This window comes from Ranitomeya variabilis, chromosome 2 (assembly GCF_051348905.1).
Source record: "Ranitomeya variabilis isolate aRanVar5 chromosome 2, aRanVar5.hap1, whole genome shotgun sequence".
Lineage (NCBI taxonomy): Eukaryota > Metazoa > Chordata > Amphibia > Anura > Dendrobatidae > Ranitomeya > Ranitomeya variabilis.
The window spans coordinates 240,574,128-240,594,825 of NC_135233.1; the positions used below are offsets into that span (position 1 = coordinate 240,574,128).

General features: G+C 50.9%; 1 protein-coding gene across 2 annotated transcripts in view; it reads left to right on the forward strand.

Annotated features, from left to right (window-relative positions):
• LOC143805234 (uncharacterized) overlaps positions 1 to 20,698 on the forward strand; it is a 660,557-nt gene that overhangs the window by 561,404 nt on the left and 78,455 nt on the right. The window lies entirely within an intron of this gene.

Here is a 20,698-nt window from a genome sequence, read left to right on the forward strand (position 1 = left end):
CTTGTTTCCATCTTCTGCGCCGCCTGCTTGTTCAAATCTTCTCCCATATACAGTGCACCATGTTTTTATATTCCGCACTAATTCTGACTTTTGAACTTTTGTGTAGTAGTCTTCCTGGTCAAATATGGTGTCATATGAGGGTCTTCACGTTTCAAATTCTTCTTGGACTACAGTAACATGTTTGTCTTCTCCCTAAATTTGTCTTCTCTATAAATATTAAGAACTTACATTGATAGATTAGGCCTATTCACTTCTTCCTGTGCATCAAAGCCATTTTACCAAATATTTTACCATTTTATAGTCTCCTTCGAACGGGTAAAGTGTCCCGGAATTTCCCTAATCAAAAGGAGTTTGAAGCGATTATGTTCAAACACTTGGAACACCCTGATAAGCGTTCCCAGGAAGGAAGCAGCTTGATATTCTCTATCCCTTTAGCTCAGACCTCGTTGGTAGACGGGCAGAATCCCCTAATGTGGATCCGCCGGTTTCTCGCATGTCTTCTAAGACAGTCCTGTCTCTAACGGATGGTACATTCCTTAAGGATTCTACGGATAGACAGATTGAATCCATGGCTGAGTCAGCTTTTGAAGATGCTGGCGCCTCCCTCTGTCTGATTTTTGCCTCCACCTGGGTGGCAAAGTCCATGTCTGCCTGGGCAAGAATCCTTCGCCAGGGTATCCTAGCGGTAGCTCCTCTGGATGAGCTGGCAGATTTGGCAGACCAGATTGCCCATGCCAGCAAATATCTTTTGACGGCTTCCTTGGATGAGGCCGGTTGTTCCGCCAGGCTTACCAGCAATATCATTGCTATTCGCAGCATTTTCTGGTTGAAAGCGTGGAATGCAGATCCACCGTCAAAAAAGTTCCTTTCTGGCCTTGCCTTCCAAAGCTCTAGACTTTTTGGGTCCAAACTGGATCAAATAATTTCCGTCGCTACCAATGGAAAAAGCACTTTGCTTCCCCAGTCCAAGCCTAAATGTCTTTTTAATAAAAGGGGGTCTAAGGGGTAACGTTTCTCCTTATGGAGAGTGACATACCAGCTGGCTTGTCAAGGTAAGGAGGCTTATTCGCCGTGCAATGCTCCTCTGGGCATTCATGTCTGCGAATTGAGATACTGATTTGGCTTTTATCTTAAGTCATATTGCACGACTCGTTAAAGGGTTGATTGTGACTTGTAGGATCGCTACTTCCAATAGGTGGCGCTATAGAGTTAAGTCCTCTTTTTTTCAGCAGAGGCAATTTTTAATAAAAAGAGGTCACTTCAATTTCATTCCTTTCGGCCTTTTCCTGCTTCAGGAGCTTATGCCTAGCAGGACTACTCTTCCGCCCAAGGTGAAAGGAAGAAGCCGTCTTTCAAACCTGCACCTCACCAGCGTCCAAAGGGTCACTCCTCCAAGTCTTCAGGGTTCCGCGGCAACAGATTTTCCTTGGTGTGACGGGTCACCCCCACCCGGGAATCTCTCCAGGGTGGGAGGCCGGCTTCTTCTCTTCTGGGACGCATGGTTGTCAGTGGTCGACAATGCCTGAGTCAGAGAGACAGTTAAGTCCAGTTACAAAATCATCTTTTCTTCCCCTCAGGAAGATGTTTCTTTCTGTCTCGCCTGCCAAGACATCCGTCTCAGGCCCCATTGGTTCTTCAGGCCGTCTCTTTCCTACTACGCACAGGAGTAATCATACCCATTCCCCGGAACGAACGGTTTTCATAGTTCTACTCCAATCTTTTCGTAGTTCCGAAGAAGGACTGATCGTGGAGCGCCCCGTCAGGGTCATGGGATACTCTGTACCTGGTTCGGTGTTCACAGGGGGATGTCACGGTGGCTGCGACACGGTCCGTGGCCCTGGGCGCCCATGTAAAACAGAAAAGGTCTTTAAAGAGATAAAGTTTGTGTTCGTGACGCCATATGTGGTATTCGGTCAGAGTGACCGACGCTGCTTTAAGGGGTCCGCTGGGGTGATGTTATGGCAGCTAGATGGTATAACTTCCCACAGGTGAAGTGTATCCCCAGGGCTTCCCGGTGTATAGATGGTGAATGGTGAGTGGCGCAGAGAAGAACGAGGACACAGGGTTGCAGTTCTTTACCTTTACTGAAGACTTCAGCATCCACAGTCCAGAGCACCAGACCACAGGGCAGGCAGGGTCCGGCCGGTTTGGAGGCAAGTCCAGAGTCCTCTTGTCCAGGTGGAGAATAAAAGCCTTTCTTCTAGCGCCGTCGTGGTGTAGTCCCTTACTGTTAAGCTTCTCATAAGGTCCTCACAGATGTTATCTCTCTCTGTCCCCCAGATTGGATAGGACATACCCGTATGACTGGTGACTTGAGGCGGTTTATAGGGACTCTAGCATGCCCCAGCCTCTAAGGTTGTCACCGTGCCTCCTGGGTGTTAGGTCGGACAGGTAACGTGCAATTAGCTGTCCTGCCGGTCTCTGATTTAAGTCATAGAGGTCCTTACAACCTCGGTGTTCCGGCTACCGGTCTCTGCGCCTCAGAAGGAGGCAGCCTGCTCGGGGCTGGTCCCCTTCTGATATCCTCTCCTGTGCATCCTCTCCTGCACGCTCGCTGCAAACAATTCGGCCTTCAAATGTCTCTTTCTGGGAGCTGCAGCTCTGTGGGCATGCACAGCTCCGTGGACCCTCTGTCCTCCTCAGACGGATGTCTGGAACTTTCTAACTTTCCCTACAGACTACCAGTGTTAAGGCTCCAGCACTGAGCCTGAAGGAATGGACACTTGTTTTTTCCCTTTTGCCTGAGTTAAAGGCTATTTGTTTTTCCTGTTTATGCTAAACTGGTTTATGAAGCAATAAACCTTTGAACTTTTGTTGGAACCTGCCTCCTAAGTGTCAGCCGTCGCACCTGAGTGAGTGAAATCCCTACAATTGGTGGAGAATGCGGGCAGCGTTCCCAGTGGAAACGTAAGTCTATTTTTTGGATGTCCTGGGTCAAGTCGGCTGTAAGCCAGCAAGCATTGCCGGGGAAAATAGAGGACCTGCTGAAACACTTGGTCCAGTCGCAGTCACAGCAGCAAGAGGCTAACAGGCTGTTTATGAAGCAGTTGCAACAGAACCAGCAAGAGACCAACAAGCTGTTGATGCAGCAGATACAACAGAGCCAGCAGGAGCAACGGCAGAGTCAGCAGGAGCAACGGCAGCAGATGCAGCTTCTGGCAACCGCCATCCAGGGCAAGACGAGCGCCCCAACCCCAGGTTTGGCTGATGACACCCACGTCCGGAAGACGGTAAGACGCGCATTACAGAAAATGACCCCCGGGGATGATGTTGAGGCCTTCCTGACGGCGTTTGAGAGGGTCGCTGAGAGGGAAAAACTCCCGCCAGAGCAGTGGGCAGAGGTACTGGCGCCATACCTGACGGGAGAACCCCAGAAGGCGTACTAAGATTTGACCTTGCAGGATGCCAAAGAGTATCACAAATTGAAAGTCGAGATTCTCGCACGTTTGGGGGTGACACTGACTGTCAGGGCACAGCGAGTTCACTGCTGGGCCTATCACCGGGACAAACCGCCTCGCTCCCAAATGTTTGACCTGTTGCACCTGGTCCAGAAATGGCTGCAGCCAGAGTTATGTACACCTGCACAGATGGTGGAACGAGTGATGATGGATCGGTTTGTGCATTTCCTCCCGAGGTCCATACAGACTTAGGTTGCCCAGGGTGATCCCCAGAATGCCGACGAACTAATCGGACTGGTCAAGAGATACCAAGGGATGGAAGGCTCCTTTGGGAGGCAGCCCATGCCGTACTGGGGGTCCCAGAAAGCTGCTGAGTCCCAAAAAGGGGTGGCGCGTCCAAGGTCACAAAGGGCGGGGGAGGTGGTGCCCAAGGTCCCTACGGGTGATATTATTTGCTGGAGGTGCCACGGGCCAGGACATATAGCTGCCCGTTGTTCCCAGACCACTGAGCAGATGGACTGCAGCATGGGACGCCGTTGTTCATACTATGCGTATCCAGCCTGCAGTGTGAACTCTCCGCCCAACGAGGGACCTCAAGCGTGTCCCGTAAGGGTGAACGGTCGAGCAGCAATGGCGCTGTTAGACTCAGGGAGCTTAGTGACCCTGGTGAGGGCCACTTTCCCTCTCCACCTGCTCCCGGGAAAGAAGGTCGGCGTGCGGTGCATACATGGTGATGCCAAGGACTACCCTTTGGCCAGGGTGGACATTGAAACGGCATGTGGCACTGAGTCCCACCTAGTCGGCGTCGTGCAGGACTTGTTGCACCCTATAATTACTGGCCGGGATTTCTGTCTGTTTTGGGATTTGTGGGGAAAAGGTTCTGAGCTCCCTAGCAAGAGTAGGGAACCAGTGAACCCTGGAAGGGTGTCACCACACCCAGAGACAGACAGGTTTCCATTTTGTGTGCTGGTTGGGGATGAGGAGGAAGTGTCCCCTGCATCTGACACTATGGAGTTAGAGGTAACCGGTGAAAATTTTGGGACTGCCCAACATAGGGACCCCACTCTGTGGGAAGCCTTTAATAATGTCACAGTTGTTGACGGGGTGGTACAGGAGCCGGGGGCAGACACAAGGTTTCCCCATTTTCTGATGAGTGGGGAGTTGTTGTACCGGGTCACGAAAATAAGGGAGGAGTTGGTAGAGCAGTTGGTAGTGCCGGGTCCATATAGACGGAAGGTGTTGGACATGGCCCATTCACACATCTTGGGTGGACACCTAGGGGTGGAAAAAAACGCAGGAACGGGTTGTGCAGAGATTCTATTGGCCTGGGTGTCACCGAGAAATAGTGAACTATTTCAGGTCCTGCCCTACATGTCAGCTAACTGCTCCCACTCCTCATTTCCGGAACCCCCTTGTGCCACTGCCCATTATTGAGGTACCGTTCGAGAGAATTGCCATGGACTTGGTTGGTCCCTTAGTTAAATCAGGCCGGGGCCATCAGTATATATTAGTCATCCTGGACTATGCCACACGCTATCCTGAGGCAATTCCCTTGAGAAATTCTTCCTCGAAGAGTATAGCCCGCGAGTTGGTCCATGTCTTTTCCCGGATAGGTCTGCCGAAGGAGATCCTGACTGACCAGGGGACACCTTTCATGAGCAAGGTGATGAGGGAGTTATGCAAAGCCCTGAAAATCTCCCAGTTGAGGACCTCGGTGTACCATCCCCAGTCAGATGGTCTTGTTGAGAGATTTAACAAGACACTGAAGAGCATGCTGAGAAAAGCTATAGAGAAAGATGGTAGAGACTGGGATTGTCTCTTACCCTATCTGATGTTTTCCATTCGTGAAGTTCCACAGGCCTCCACAGGGTTCTCACCGTTTGAGCTTCTATATGGCCGACATCCGCGAGGACTCCTGGATGTAGCCAAGGAAACCTGGGAAGCCGAAGCCACGCCCCACAGAAGCGTCATTGAGCATGTGGCCCTGATGCAGCAGAGGATTGCAAAGGTGATGCCTATCGTGAAAGAACACCTCCTCCAGGCACAAGAAGCTCAGGCCAGAATCTACAACCGGTCTGCAAGAGTGAGGCAGTTCAATCCGGGAGACTTCTTGGCCAAATGGCAAGGGCCATATGAGGTTGTCGAGAAACTTGGTGAAGTAAATTATAAAATTCACCAACCAGGAAGACGGAAACCATTCCAAGTGTACCATGTCAACCTCATCAAGCCCTGGCAAGATAGAGAGCCGACTGTAACTCCATCGTTGTTAAGCAACCCAGAAGGTGAGGTTGGAGCGGTTACTATAGCGGAGACACTATTGAAGACCCAGAAACAACAGTACCGGGAGTTACTCCAGAAAAACAGGGACCTGTTTTCAGAGTTGCCAGGACACACGAAGGTCATAGCGCACGAGGTCCTAACAGAGCCACATGTGCGGGTGAACGTGAAGCCCTATTGTATTCCTGAGGCTCGTCGAGAAGTTATCTCCAAGGAAGTGGAGCGTATGTTGAAGCTTGGAGTCATTGAGGAATCCAAGAGTGGTTGGTCGAGCCCAATTGTCCTGATCCCAAAACCTGATGGAGAGTGGAGGTTTTGCAACGACTATCGGAAGTTGAATGAGGTCTCCAAGTTTGACGCTTATCCCATGCCCCGCGTTGATGAGCTCATCGAAAGGCTTGGGCCTGCCAGGTACATAACCACCTTGGATTTGATGAAGGGTATTGGCAGATCCCCATGGCACAGGAAGCCAAGGAGAAGACGGCGTTTTCTACACCAGATGGATGTTTCCAGTATGTCCGGATGCCGTTTGGCCTACAGGGAGCTCCGGCGACCTTCCAGAGGGCTATGGATAGAATCCTTGCACCCCATAAGGCATATGCTGCTGCGTACCTGGATGATATCGTCATCTTTAGCCCGGACTGGGAGAGTCATCTGGAAAAGGTCCAAGCGGTGTTTGATGCTATAAGAGAGGCCGGATTTACAATAAACCCGAAGAAGTGTGCCTTGGGTAAAGAAGAAGCTAAGTACCTTGGATACATAGTGGGTCGTGGAGAAATAAAACCCCAAATCAGTAAAGTGGAGGCAATTCAAACATGGCCAAAACCAGTTTCCAAGAAGCAAGTTAAAGCCTTCCTGGGAATCGTGGGATATTACAGGAGGTTCATCCCAAACTTCTCCATGATGGCTGCGCCTCTGACTGACCTGCTAAAAGGGACAAAATCAGTAATGGTTAAGTGGTCCGAAGAAATAGAGTCAGCCTTCCAAGAAATGAAAGAGGCTTTGTGTAAGCAACCCGTTCTGATGGCCCCAAACTTCAAAAAAGAGTTTATTCTTCAGACAGATGCCTCAGATGTCGGGGTGGGAGCAGTCCTTTCCCAAGAGCTACATGGGGAGGAGCATCCTGTCCTCTATCTGAGTAGGAAGTTGTCCTCATCTGAAAAGAACTACTCAGTCGTTGAGAAGGAGTGCTTGGCCATAAAATGGGCGGTGGACACATTACGGTACTATCTGCTGGGACGTAAATTTAGATTGATATCCGACCATGCCCCACTTAGGTGGATGAGGGAAACGAAGGGTAGAAATGCTAGGGTCACCCGTTGGTTCTTAGCCCTGCAGGACTTCTGTTTCCATGTGGAACATAGGGCCGGAAAGCTGCACGGTAATGCTGATGCCCTGTCAAGAATCTCCCTTGTCTAGTGGGGGAAAGTATATCCCTACAATATATATATATATATATATATATATATGTGGAGGCACCTAGTAAATAGGATCAGAAGCTCCCCCTGGTGGCCTGGAGTGTGAAGTGTTGCATGTTTGTGGTACCTGGATGCAGTTATCCTTCCTTGCCTCCAGACGTAGCATCACTCTCCCTGGGAGGAAAGCAATACCACTGTGACAACCAGGACCCTGGGGCGCCACAATCGCTCGGTACGTTTGGATCCTTCATTTCAGAATGGAATCCTTACGTTCGATAATCGCCTCCATGGAACCGGGAGAATTTCTTTGCTCTGTAGACATTCAGGATGCTTATCTCCACATTCCTGTTTGTGTTCAGCATCAGAGATTCCTACGGTTTGCAATCGAGGAGGATCACTATCAGTTCACGGCTCTTCCCTTCGGCCTGGCCTGCCCCCAGAGTATTCACGAAGGTCATGGCAGCGGTCATGGCCATCCTTCGTTCCAAGGTTATTCTCATAATCCCTTACTTGGTTGATCTTATGATCAAGGGGCCGTCCCGCCGAGAGGGTCACTAGAGTCTTCAGATCACTCTGGACAATCTGGTCAGTCTCGGCTGGATTGTCAACAGAGAGAAGTCCTCCCTGATCTCAGCTCAACACCTGGTGTTTCTGGGTATGAGGTTCGACACGGCCCAAGCTCATGTCTTTCTTCCAAAGGAGAAGTTTTGATCCCTCTGCCAGGGGATCTGCACTCTAAAGCGACCAGCTCCGTTCTCCTGCCCCTCAAGGTGAGGCAATCCCTGACCTGGTGGACGCTATCCACCTCAGTCCTGCGCGGGAGGTCCTTCCTCCCTCTCCGGGGGCAGGTAATCAGCACTGACGCCAGTCTCCTCGGTTGGGGAGCAGTCTTTTTTCATCACACAGCGCAGGGTCATGGCAACATCCAAGAAGCTGCTCTCCTCATCAATCTTCTGGAGATCAGGGCAATTTTTCTTGCCCTCTGCCGCTGGCAATCGCTCCTCGCAGGCCAGCCGGTCCGCATACAATCGGACAACACCACTGCCGTGGCTTACATAAACCATCAAGACGGGACTTGGAGCAAACAGGTGATGGCAGAGGTATCAATAATTCTGTGATGGCAGAGCATCACGTTCCTGCCATATCAGCCGTAGACATTCTGGGAGTGAAAATTGGGCAGCCGATTTTCTCAGTTGTCAGGGTCTCACATCGGGTGAGTGGTCTCTCAACCCTGCTGTCTTTAACCAGAGATAGGGCACGCCGGACATCGACCTGATGGCATCTTGTATGAACCACAAGGTTCCTCAGTTCGTAGCCAGGTCGTGGGATCCACTAGCGACCAGTTGCGATGCCCTAGTGATCTTGTGGTCCCAATTCCAGCTGCCTTATCTTTTTCTGCCTCTTCCCTTGATTCGAAGAGTCGTGAAAAAGGTAAAGGCGGAGGGAAACCCCGTAATCCTGGTAGCTCCAGACTGGCCAAGAAGGACCTGGTACGTGGAGCTGGTGAACATGCTCATGGACACTCCCTGGAGACTTCCAGACCGTCCAGATCTTCTCTCACAAGGCCCCCTCTTCCACCAGAGTTCACAGTCTCTGAGTTTAACTGCAAGGCCGTTGAAACCGCAGTCCTGATACGTCAGCATCCTCGCGTATCTACCACAGATGCTGGAATGCCTTCTTTCGGTGGAACGAGGACAACAATTTGGTCCCTATTTCTTTTGCCCTTCCATCCTGGGGTTTCTACAAGCAGGTCGTGATTCTGGTCTATCTCTCAGTACCCTAAAGGGTCAGGTTTCCGCTCTGTCAGTTCTTTTCCAATGAAATCTGTCTTCTCATTCCCAGGTAAAGACTTTTCTTCAAGGAGTCGCCCACCTGGCACCTCCTTATTGTCCTCCCATAGATCCATGGGAGCTTAACCTTGTGCTTGGCGCACTCCAGCGCACTCCATTTGAGCCCATTCAACACATTGCGTTTTCTCTCCTGTCATGGAAAGTTGCCTTCTTAGTTGCCATTACACCCATCAGGAGAGTTACTCTGTCGCCTCATTGGGGGACACAGGACCATGGGTGTTATGCTGCTGTCCACTAGGAGGCGACACTATGCATAATCTGAAAAAGATTAACCGTGGCTCCTTCTCTGCAGTATACACCCCTGGACGGCGTCAGCCTTCTCCAGTTTTTGCTTTGTGTTGCATAGGAGGCACACCAAATTTTTTTTCTACTCTGTTTTTTTTTTACGCCGACGGATTACAGATGAAGAAAAGTGGGTCTCCTGTGAGACTCCCGGCATGGCTCCTTCCTCGGCCTCCTATTATGGGGTGCCCATTTGAAGTCGAGATGGCTATTTCCCCATGTCACTCCTTCCCCAGTCCCTCGGGTGCTGGTTCGAAGTCGAGACCCCCCTCCTTCCCCAATTCCTTTTGGTTTTTGGGTTGAGGTCGAGGCGAGGATAGACGCCCCCTGATGGTCATAGCAGCACCCTCCCTAATCCCCCTCTGGGGGCATTAGGTTGAGACGCCTCAGGTAGGGCCTGTACAGGCAGCACTCAGCAGCTCCCAGCAATGGGCCAGCACACTGCGCCTGCATCCAGGGACCCCAGCCCAGCTGCGGGCTCCTGTCAGGGCTAGGGGGAGTGCAGGCAGGCATGGCACAATAGAGACACAGGGCCCCCTGCGCCCCTGTCTCTGTGGCAGCAGCAGCTCTATACTGCCTCAGGGGGACCCCTCACCGGGCCCCCTCCTTCCGCTTATAGCCCCACCGCTATCCTGCCGTTAAATCCGGGGGGTCCGGTTAAGATCCGATCCCCTCCCGGACTTTTGCGCCGGCCTGGAGCCTTTCTGGGCATCAGGCATATAATTTAGGCCCCGGCTTCGGCCTAGCTGAAGCCGCCGCCTCCTCTCCGCCTCCCGGCCTGCCGTGGATGACAAATATGACACTCTACAGTGTCATAGAGGGGGCGGATCGAGACAGAAAGGGCGCGTTTTTACACAGCTCTGCCGCCTTTTTCAGCTCTCCTTCTTTCTCCCCCTTCCTCTTCTTCTCGGCGGCCATTTCTGCTGCAGATTAACCCTGCATCTCCCGGTCAGCCGGACCAGGACCAGGCCAGCCAATCTCCGGGGGGCACAGGACTGTGGATCTTCGGCGCTGGACCTAGGGGCAAACTGGTGGGGTAAGATCACAGCTGGGTTTTTTACTCGGCTGTGAATCCATATTCCCTATAAGGCTCCCCTATAGGTTCCTCTGGATAGCTACCCCTGAAGGGTCCTCTGCATAGCCAGCCCTTCTGCACTCTGTGCACTATGCCGGGCTCAAGGTCCAAGAGAACCAGGCAGGACGGCTATTATGCATTCTGCACAGCCTGCAGGACCGCTCTCCCCAGTGGCAGCACGTACCCGCACTGCCAGGACTGCATCCAGACTACTGTGTCAGAGCCCCAAGAAGCCCCTGCCAATGCTTCGGTGTCTAATGCCACGCCGGAATGGGTCACTCAGATGTCGCAATCTATGACGCAGTCTATAGATAACCTAACCTCCACATTGCTTCAGGCTCTGCAGAGTCATGCCTCGGCTATGACAGTTACCCAGCAAAGGGAGAGCTTGACTCAGGAACAGGACGACCCTGGCACATCCACGTCTAGGTCAGGATGCAAGCGAAACCATAGGTCAAGTCTATCTGCGTCATCCCATAGCACACTGTCATCCCCTTCTAGGGAGAGACACCATAGTTCCAGGTCATCTAGATCATCCCCTTCTAGGGGCAGACAATCCAGATCTCCGCAATCCCCGACCAGAGAAGGCCTCCTCCCCAGCTCACCCAGCAGGGGACACCTCAGTGATACACACGATTCGGAAGGCATCTGTGACTCCGACTCAGACAGGGAAACGGAGGGGTCCCTGATCCCAATCCCCCCCTAGCATTACAGCGCTAGTTGAGAACATAACCTCTTCCATTCATTGGGTGCTGGACATTTCTGATCCGCCACCAGAGGCCCCAGAACACAAGATTTCCTTTGAAGGACCTCTGAAGCCGCCTAAGGTTTTCTCTAACCACCCAGAGTTTAAGGCGATCCTTAAAAAGCAGCTCTCACAGCCTGAGAAAAAATTTGCTAATCGCAAATATCTGGAGGCGAGGTACCCCTTCCCGCAGAAGGACACCAAGGAATGGACAGATCCACCCGAAGTGGACCCACCAGTCTCTAGACTAGCAGCACAGACTCTCCTTTCACTGCCAGATAGCTCAACCCTCAGGGACGCAGCAGACCGGCAGGTAGAACACATGGCTCGTTCAATTTTTGAGGCTGCAAGGGCATCCCTGGCTCCCGCGTTCGCTTCAGTTTGGGCTGCCAAGGCCATTCTGGCCTGGGCCAAAAATTTACAAGCTGGCCTCCAAGCATCCGCTCCTGAGCTGTCAAACCAAGCGGTTCAAATAGCAGTGGTAGCAGATTACATGTTTCATGCAGCTCTGGATTCAGCAAGGGGTGTAGCGGGGATAGCATCAAACGCCATCACAATTCGGCGTATCCTCTGTCTGCTGGAATGGAAAGCGGACGCAGCCTCAAAGAAGTCCCTCACGCACCTCCCCTACCTCAGTGGGCGACTTTTCGGTGAACAGTTGGACACGATGATATCCAACGCCACCGGGGGTAAGAGTACCTCTCTTCCCCAACTTAAACCTAAACGCACTTACAAGAAGCGTAACCAAACTCGATTCCGATCCTTTTGGAACGGGCTGGTCCGTCTCGCATCCAGCACAAAATCGTAACCGTTCCCCATGCAGGGACAACTCACGATCGACGCAAAGGTCGGACAGGACCTGGCAGTCAAAAGCTGGCCAGTCTAAGCCCAGAGGAGGAAAACCTCAGACTTTCTCCTCATCATGACTCACGGACTCCGGAAGACACCACACCCGTAGGCGGCCAACTTTTGCTCTTTCATCAAGTCTGGCTGACTATTACAGAAGACAGGTGGGTCAGGGAACTAGTGTCTTCCAGATACAAGATAGAGTTTACCTCCAACCCACCGGACCGATTCTTCCTCTCTGTTCCCCCAAAACCACCAGCCAAGGCTCGTGCCTTTCAACAAGCGGTCTCCTTGCTTTTTCAAGCAGGAGTCATCGTACCGGTCCCCACGGCCAAGCGCTTCTGAGGGTTCTACTCCAATCTATTCGTAGTCCCCAAGAAAGGAGGCAGAGTATGGCCCATACTGGACCTAAAACAACTCAACAAGTATATACGGGTCCGTCGCTTCCACATGGAGTCCTTCCGGTCCACCATTGCGTCCATGGAGAAGGGAGAATATCTTGCCTCTGTAGACATACAAGACGCATACCTGCATATACCGATTGCTCCTGCCCATCAGAGATTTATCAGGTTCGCAATCGACCAGGACCACTACCAGTTCGTGGCTCTTCCGTTCGGACTCGCCATGGCTCCCGGAGTGTTTACCAAGGTCATGGCAGCCACCATGGACGTCCTGCACTCCAGAGGCATAGTAGTCGTTCCATACTTGGACGATCTACTCATCAAGGCTCCAACCTTCAAGGACTGCGAGCTCAGCGTCTCAATCACAATCGACACTCTGAGTCACATGGGCTGGTTAGTCAACCTACCAAAGTCATCACCAACCTCGAGTCAGTCTCTGACATTCCTGGGAATGTAATTCAAGGGTCTAGTGCTCCTTCCCAAGGACAAGGCACTGGCTCTCCGCCTAGGAGTTCGCACCCTCCTCCGCAAACCCCCTCGATCTCTCCGGTTTGCCATGAGAGTCCTCGGCAGGATGGGGGCAGCAATAGAAGCGGTCCCATAGGCCCAGTTTCACCTCAGACCTCTCCAACTAGCCATTCTCAAGTCCTGGGACAGGAATCCCTTTCTCTCTCGACAGGGAGTTCCGGCTAACGTCGTCAACCAAGAGGTCCCTGCACTGGTGGCTCAAGCCAACCTCGCTAGCAAAGGGGAAATCCTTTCTCACAGGTCAATGGAAGGTTCTGACCACCGATGCGAGCCTGACGAGTTGGGGGGCGGTGCACCTACACCACAGGGCACAGGGCAAGTGGTCCCCAGTGGAAGCGACCATGTCCATCAACATCCTGGAAATTCGTGTCATCCTCCTGGCATTGAGGGCCTTCCATCACTTACTAGCAGCCTCTCACATCAGAACACTGTCAGACAATGCCACGGCTGTAGCTTATGTGAACCACCAAGGGGGGACCCATAGCGCCCAGGCGATGCGAGAAGTGTCACACATCCTCCATTGGGCGGAGGACACAAGGTCGGTTCTCTCGGCGGTCCACATTCCGAGTGTGGACAACTGGGAAGCAGACTTCCTCAGCCGACAAGGAATGGACTCGGGAGAGTGGTCTCTCCATCCCGAAATTTTTGGCCAGTTCTGCCATCGCTGGAGGACCCCGGATGTGGACCTAATGGCATCCAAATTCTATGCCAAGGTCTCCAACTTCATGGCCATTACACACGATCCGCGGTCACTCGGAGCAGACGCTCTGGTTCAGGACTGGACACAGTTCCAGCTTCTATACATTTTTCCACCTCTACCCCTGATATCCAGAGTGGTGAGGAAGATCAAGCAAGAGCGAGTTCCAACCATCCTAATCACACCGGACTGGCCCAGACATACATGGTATGGTACGATGACATCGTACAACTTACAGCAGACGCCCCCTGGCGCCTCCGTGACCGCCCGGATCTTCTATCACAAGGCCCGTTCTACCACCAGAACTCAGGGGCCCTCAATTTGACGGCGTGGCCCTTGAAACCTGGGTCCTAACCCAGACAGGGCTGTAGCCGGACGTTATTGGGACCACGATCAGGGCACGGAAGCCAGCTTCTGCCAAGATCTATTACCGTACCTGGAAAACTTTCTTTACCTGGTGTGAATCTCGTGGCCAGACCCCATTCCCTTATTCCCTTCCCAAACTACTTGGTTTTCTCCAATCGGGTCTGGAGGCCAGGCTGTCCCTGGGCTCGCTTAAGAGCCAGGTTTCAGCCCTCTCAGTGCTTTTTCAAAGCCGCATTGCTTCCAAGCCGCAAGTAAGGACATTCCTTCAGGGGGTTTCCCGATTGGTTCCCCCCTACAAACGACCACTAGAAACGTGGGACCTCAACCTGGTCCTGACAGCATTGCAGGAACCACCCTTCGAACCCCTTAAGGAGGTCCCGCTCCACCTTCTATCCCAGAAGGTGGTTTTCCTGGTGGCAATCACCTCGCTACGCAGGATGTCTGAACTGACAGCACTCTCCTGCAGAAGGCCCTTCCTGGCTTTTCACCAGGACAAGGTAGTTCTCCATACGGTCCCATCCTTCCTTCCGAAGGTTGTGTCCAATTTCCACCTCCATGAAGAAATTTCTCTGCCTTCGCTTTGTCCGGTCCCGGTTCATAGAGTGGAGAAGGCTCTGCATACGCTTGACCTTGTCAGGGCATTGCGTATATATGTATAAACAAAAACACGGAGAAAAAAAGTCCACTTCAACATATTTAGAAAACAATATACAAAAGGTTTATTAAGTAATCAATCATATACAAATACAAATATGTAAAATACAAAACATGGGTGTATTGTCAATACCACCATATAGCAGAAGACACATAGGAGGAAATGCGGCAATGACCAAGTCAGGGGGGGAGTTCACATATACACCTTTTGGGTGGCAGAGTCAGCTCAGAAAGTAAAGAGAACGTACGATCAAATACAATCACTACGTCTAACTCACATGGCAGAATAGCCCAAAGTACAGGATCATATCTTCATAAGTAAATATAGTTGCTGCTTACCCATTATGGATCAGGTGTGTTCTCCCCACCCCACTCGGTCCCCCCGGACGCGCGTTTCGCGTGGCTTTTTCAACAGGACACCCTGTTGAAAAAGCCACGCGAAACGCGCGTCCGGGGGGACCGAGTGAGGTGGGGAGAACACACCTGATCCATAATGGGTAAGCAGCAACTATATTTACTTATGAAGATATGATCCTGTACTTTGGGCTATTCTGCCATGTGAGTTAGACGTAGTGATTGTATTTGATCGTACGTTCTCTTTACTTTCTGAGCTGACTCTGCCACCCAAAAGGTGTATATGTGAACTCCCCCCCTGACTTGGTCATTGCCGCATTTCCTCCTATGTGTCTTCTGCTATATGGTGGTATTGACAATACACCCATGTTTTGTATTTTACATATTTGTATTTGTATATGATTGATTACTTAATAAACCTTTTGTATATTGTTTTCTAAATATGTTGAAGTGGACTTTTTTTCTCCGTGTTTTTGTTTATGTATTGGTTTGGAGTAGTCCCGGAAGGGCACCTGAGGAGTGCCTAGAGAGAGTTGGTATTTACCACTCATCTATACAAAGTATATTGGTGCTTCATGACTGTAATATTATAAATTACGTATATATGTGTCTAGGACTGCGTCCTTCCGGAGGTCTGATTCTCTTTTCCTTCTTCCGGAAGGCGGCCGCAAGGGTCTGCCAGCTCCAAAGCTACCCTTGCCAGGTGGATTACATCCACCATACAAGAGGCCTACCGCCTTAAGAATTCTCCTATTCTAGCTGGTATTACGGCACACTCTACATGGGCGGTAGTGGCCTCCTGGGCCATTCGGCACCAGGCTTCGGCACAACAAGTGTGTAAGGCGGCCACTTGGACTAGCCTACACACGTTTACTAAACACTACAGGGTTCATACCCAGTCCTCAGTGGACGTGAGCCTGGGTAGATGTGTTCTGCAGGCGGCGGTGCCCCAAGTATAGGGGCCTGTCTGCACAATATTCTTCCATTGCTTCCCACCCAGGGACTGCTTTAGGATGTCCCATGGTCCTGTGTCCCCCAATGAGGTACTCACCGTAAAATCTCTTTCTCTTAGCCTCTAATTGGGGGACACAGCTCCCACCCTGTTGCCCCTTCCGGGCCGTTGTTACTGTTGAGTTCTCATATTGTTTTTCTTGAGCTCGTACATAGTTGCCTTCTTATAGGCATGGTTATGTTATTCATGTTACATTCCTCCAACTGCTTTTGCACAACACTGGAGAAGGCTGACACCGTCCAGGGGTGTATACTGCAGAGGAAAAGCCACGGTTAATCTTTTTCAGATTATGCATAGTGTCGCCTCCTAGTGGACAGCAGCATAACACCCATGGTCCTGTGTCCCCCAATTAGAGGCTAAGAGAAAGAGATTTTACGGTGAGTACACAAAAATCTCCTTTTCTGAGTTAGCGGCATTATCCTGCTGTTCTCTGTTCCTGATTCTAAATCAGGACAAGGTAGTTCTCAGACTCGTTCCTTCTTTCCTACCTAAGGTGGTCTCTTCATTTCACATAAATGGAGACATAGTCCTTCCTTCTCTACGTACCTCTCCGGTCCATCCCCTGGAGAAGTCCCACCACAAGTTGGATCTGGTGAAAGCCACCCGAGTCTACCTTTCTAGGACTGCTTCCTTTCGCCACTCTGTTGCCCTGTTTATCATCTCCGAAAGTCGTTGTAAAGGGCTCCTTGATTCTAAATCCACTATTGCCCCTTGGATTCATTCCGCTATATTGCAGGCATACCAAGCGCAGGACAAACAGCCTCCTCCGGGTGTGAAGGCTCACTCCGCTCTGTCGGTGGGGGCTTCCCGGGCAGTTCGTCACCAAGCTTCGGCTTTACAGATTTGCAAGGCTGCGACCTGGTCATCTTTGCACAAATTCGCAAAGTTCTACAGGGTTCATAACCATGCTTGTCTGATGCAGGCCTGGGAAGGAAGGTGCTGCAGGCGTCTGTTACACACCGGCCGATCCAAGTCTGTTTTTCTTTGCCTTTTTTTCTGGCTCCCACCCTAGGGACTGCTTTGGGACATCCCATGGTTACCTGTGTCCCCCAATGAAGCGATAAAGAGGGATTTTTGGTACTCACCGTAAAATCTCTTTCTTGGAGCCTTGGGGGACACAGCACCCTCCCTATCTGTTTGTACCTTTATTGGGCTTACGTGCCTTGTTGTTGGGTTGGTACATATGTTGAGTTTTTGGTTGCTTTAACACCAACTGAGGTACTTGGTGCTTGTCGGTGGGTGTATACTGCGGAGGAGGAGCTATTTTCCTTCTTTGCCTAGTGTCAGCCTCCTAGCGACAGCAGCATACACCCATGGTTACCTGTGTCCCCCAATGAAGGCTCCAAGAAGAAGATTTTACGGTGAGTACCAAATATCCATCTTTCTTCACTCAACCTAGGAAATGTATCAACGAGATACTTGAATACTTTTCCATTTTTATCCATTGCCTTTACAAAGTTCTTCATTAGACCCAACTTGATGTGTAATGGTGGTAACAAATTTTTCTGTGGGTCAACAAGTGCTGGATGCAGGACATTTTTACTCCCTGGCTAAAGTGGAGAGGCCAGTCTCTTTTATTGTAGTGATATTCCCTTGCACCATTATCCCACTAACACAGAAAGCAGCAGTACTTAGTGTATCCACCCTGGAGATCAAGTAAGTGGGCAACCACCTTTAAGTCACCACAGAGGGGCCACAAATGTTGGTCATAGTTCAGGCACCTTAACAGCTGTTTCATGTTGTCATAGGTTTCTTTTATGTGGACTGCATAGCCAACTTGAATTGAATGTAGCGCATTGGCATTATGCAGCAAGACAGCTTTTAAGGCCCCGTCTCACATAGCGAGATCGCTAGCGAGATCGCTGCTGAGTCACAAGTTTTGTGACGCAACAGCGACCTCCATAGCGATCTCGCTATGTGTGACACGTACCAGCGATCAGGCCCCTGCTGCGAGATCGCTGGTCGTGTCAGAATGGCCTGGACCTTTTTTTGGTCGTTGAGGCCCCGCTGACATCGCTGAATCGGTGTGTGTGACACCGATCCAGCGATGTCTTCACTGGTAACCAGGGTAAACATCGGGTTACTAAGCGCAGGGCCGCGCTTAGTAACCCGATGTTTACCCTGGTTACCAAAAAAAAACAAACAGTACATACTCGCCTTTCGGTGTCCCTTGCCGTCTGCTTCCTGCTCTCACTGACTCCCGGCCGTACAGTGAGAAGTGAGAGCGCAGCAGTGACGTCACCGCTGCGCTCTGCTCTCAGTGTACGGCGGCTCAGTCAGAGCAGGAAGCAGACGGCAAGGGACCTGGACACCGAAAGGCGAGTATGTAGTGTTTGTTTTTTTTGGTAACCAGGGTAAACATCGGGTTACTAAGCGCGGCCCTGCGCTTAGTAACCCGATGTTTACCCTGGTTACCCGGGTGCTGCAGGGGGACTTCGGCATCGTTGAAGACAGTTTCAACGATGCCGAAGTCGTTCCCCTGATCGTTGGTCGCTGGGGAGAGCGGTCTGTGTGACAGCTCCCCAGCGACCACACAGCGACTTACCAACGATCACGGCCAGGTTATATCGCTGGTCGTGATCGTTGGTAAATCGCTTAGTGAGACGGGGCCTTTAGGCTTGTTTTGGACAAATCGATGAAGATCATCCATTCCTCTGGATTATGACTTATCTTCAGAGCTTCCATTAAACTGTTGATGCTGTTGCATGTGACAAGATCGCCCTCCATGAAGTATTGAATGAGATCTTTATCACGGTTGTAGATCAAAGAACTCTGAACATCGCCCGGTAGAAGATTCTACTGCTGTAGCCTGGAACTTAAGAGCTCAGCCTTACTCATGAACAAGCCTAAATATCTAACAAAGATCGTTCAGTTCACTTTGTGTTATAAGGGGTGATTCATTTGAGGTTGCTCACAATATCTGGGTCATGAGAGGAAGATTCTTCATGACACCAAGCACCCTCTTCTTACGCACTTGACTCGACTAAAAATGTTTCTGGTGCTTTTGGAACTGACAGTTCTTCTTTCTGTGTGTAGTGCTGGGCATATTTCAGATGGAATGTCTGGATACTGTAAAGTCCACTCCTTCCTTAAAACTCCTTTCCAAATGGCAGGCATCATGCAGAAATAGCAATTGGTAGTGTGATTGGGACTGTAAAAGGCATAGATTACCTCTTCCCATGTAACCACTAGGTAATATGTGATGCACCTCTATTGCAGTATATGTGTAGAGCCCAACTTGTGTTCTGATCTCCTATTCTGTAGATAAAATACAGGTTGTAGACTTTCCTTATCATGGTAGTCAATTTTTGCATTGTGACTTCTCCGCATATGTTGCAAAAACGATCCACTTTCTAAATGCAAGAATGAGCCATTTCTGAAAAAACATATAGAAACATGTCAATATGCTAAGAAACTAAGCTAAGAAATCCTAAAACTGTATACCTTTTATAAAAGTAAGTGAGGCAACTGTAATTAGGATTACATAACTGGAGTGGAGTTGGTGTTTTTTGATTGGTCACCCTAGGGCCTAGGATGATAGATTATTGAAGGCTCAATAGACTAACTATATGATGTAAAGCGCCATGGAATAAATGTAAAAATAAAAATGTATAACAATAAGGCCATGTTCACACTTTGCGGTGTGCTCTGCGGGTTTATCCCGCAGCGGAATTGATAAATCTGCAGGGCAAAACCGCTGCGGTTATCCCTGCAGATTTATCGCGGTTTGTTCCGTGGTTTCCGCTGCGGGATTACTCCTGTACTATTGATGCTGCATATGCAGCAATATGCAGCATCAATAGTAATGATAAAAATAATAAAAATTGGTTATACTCACGCTCTGACGTCGCGATCTCCTCGGCGCTGCACTCGGCGGTCCGATTCCAAAGCTGCTGTGCCGAGAAGGACCTTCGTGACGTCACGGTCATGTGACCGCGGCGTCACCACAGGTCCTGCTCGCACAGCAACTCTGACCGGACGGCCGCGGGCAGCGCTGAGAGGTGAGTATAGCATCATTTTTTATTTTAATTCTTTTTTTTTTTACAATATTCATACTTCCCAGGGCCTGGAGGAGAGTCTCCTCTCCTCCACCGCGGGTAGCAACCGCACATTAGCCGCTTACTTCCCGCAACGTGGGCACAGCCCCATGCGGGAAGTAAGCGGTTCAATGCATTTCTATGGGTGCAGAATCGCAGCGATTCTGCACAAAGAAGTGACATGCTGCGGGTTTTAAACCGCTGCGTTTCTGCGCGGTTTTTCCCGCAGCATGTGCACAGCGGTTTGCGGTTTCCATAGGGTTTACATGTTAACCCCTTCCCGACCTTTGACGCATACGCTGCGTCATGAAAGTCGGTGCCAATCCGACCTGTGACGCAGCGTATGCGTCATGGAATGATCGCGTCCCTGCAGATCGGGTGAAAGGGTTAACTCCAATTTCACCCGATCCGCAGGGACAGGGGGAGTGGTGCTTCAGCCCGGGGGGGGTGGCTTCACCCCCTCGTGGCTACGATCGCTCTGATTGGCTGTTGAAAGTGAAACTGCCAATCAGAGCGATTTGTAATATTTCACCCAAAAAAACGGTGAAATATTACAATCCAGCCGTGGCCGATGCTGCAATATCATCGGCCATGGCTGGAAAACCTGATCTACCCCCCTCCACCGCCACCGATCGCCCCCCCAGTCCTCCGTTATGTGGTCCGGTCCCCTCCGTCCGCCTGCCCGCTCCCCCGTCCTCCTGTCCGCTCCCTCCTTGCTCGAATCCACCCCCCCTGTGCTCCGATCCACCCCCCCACCA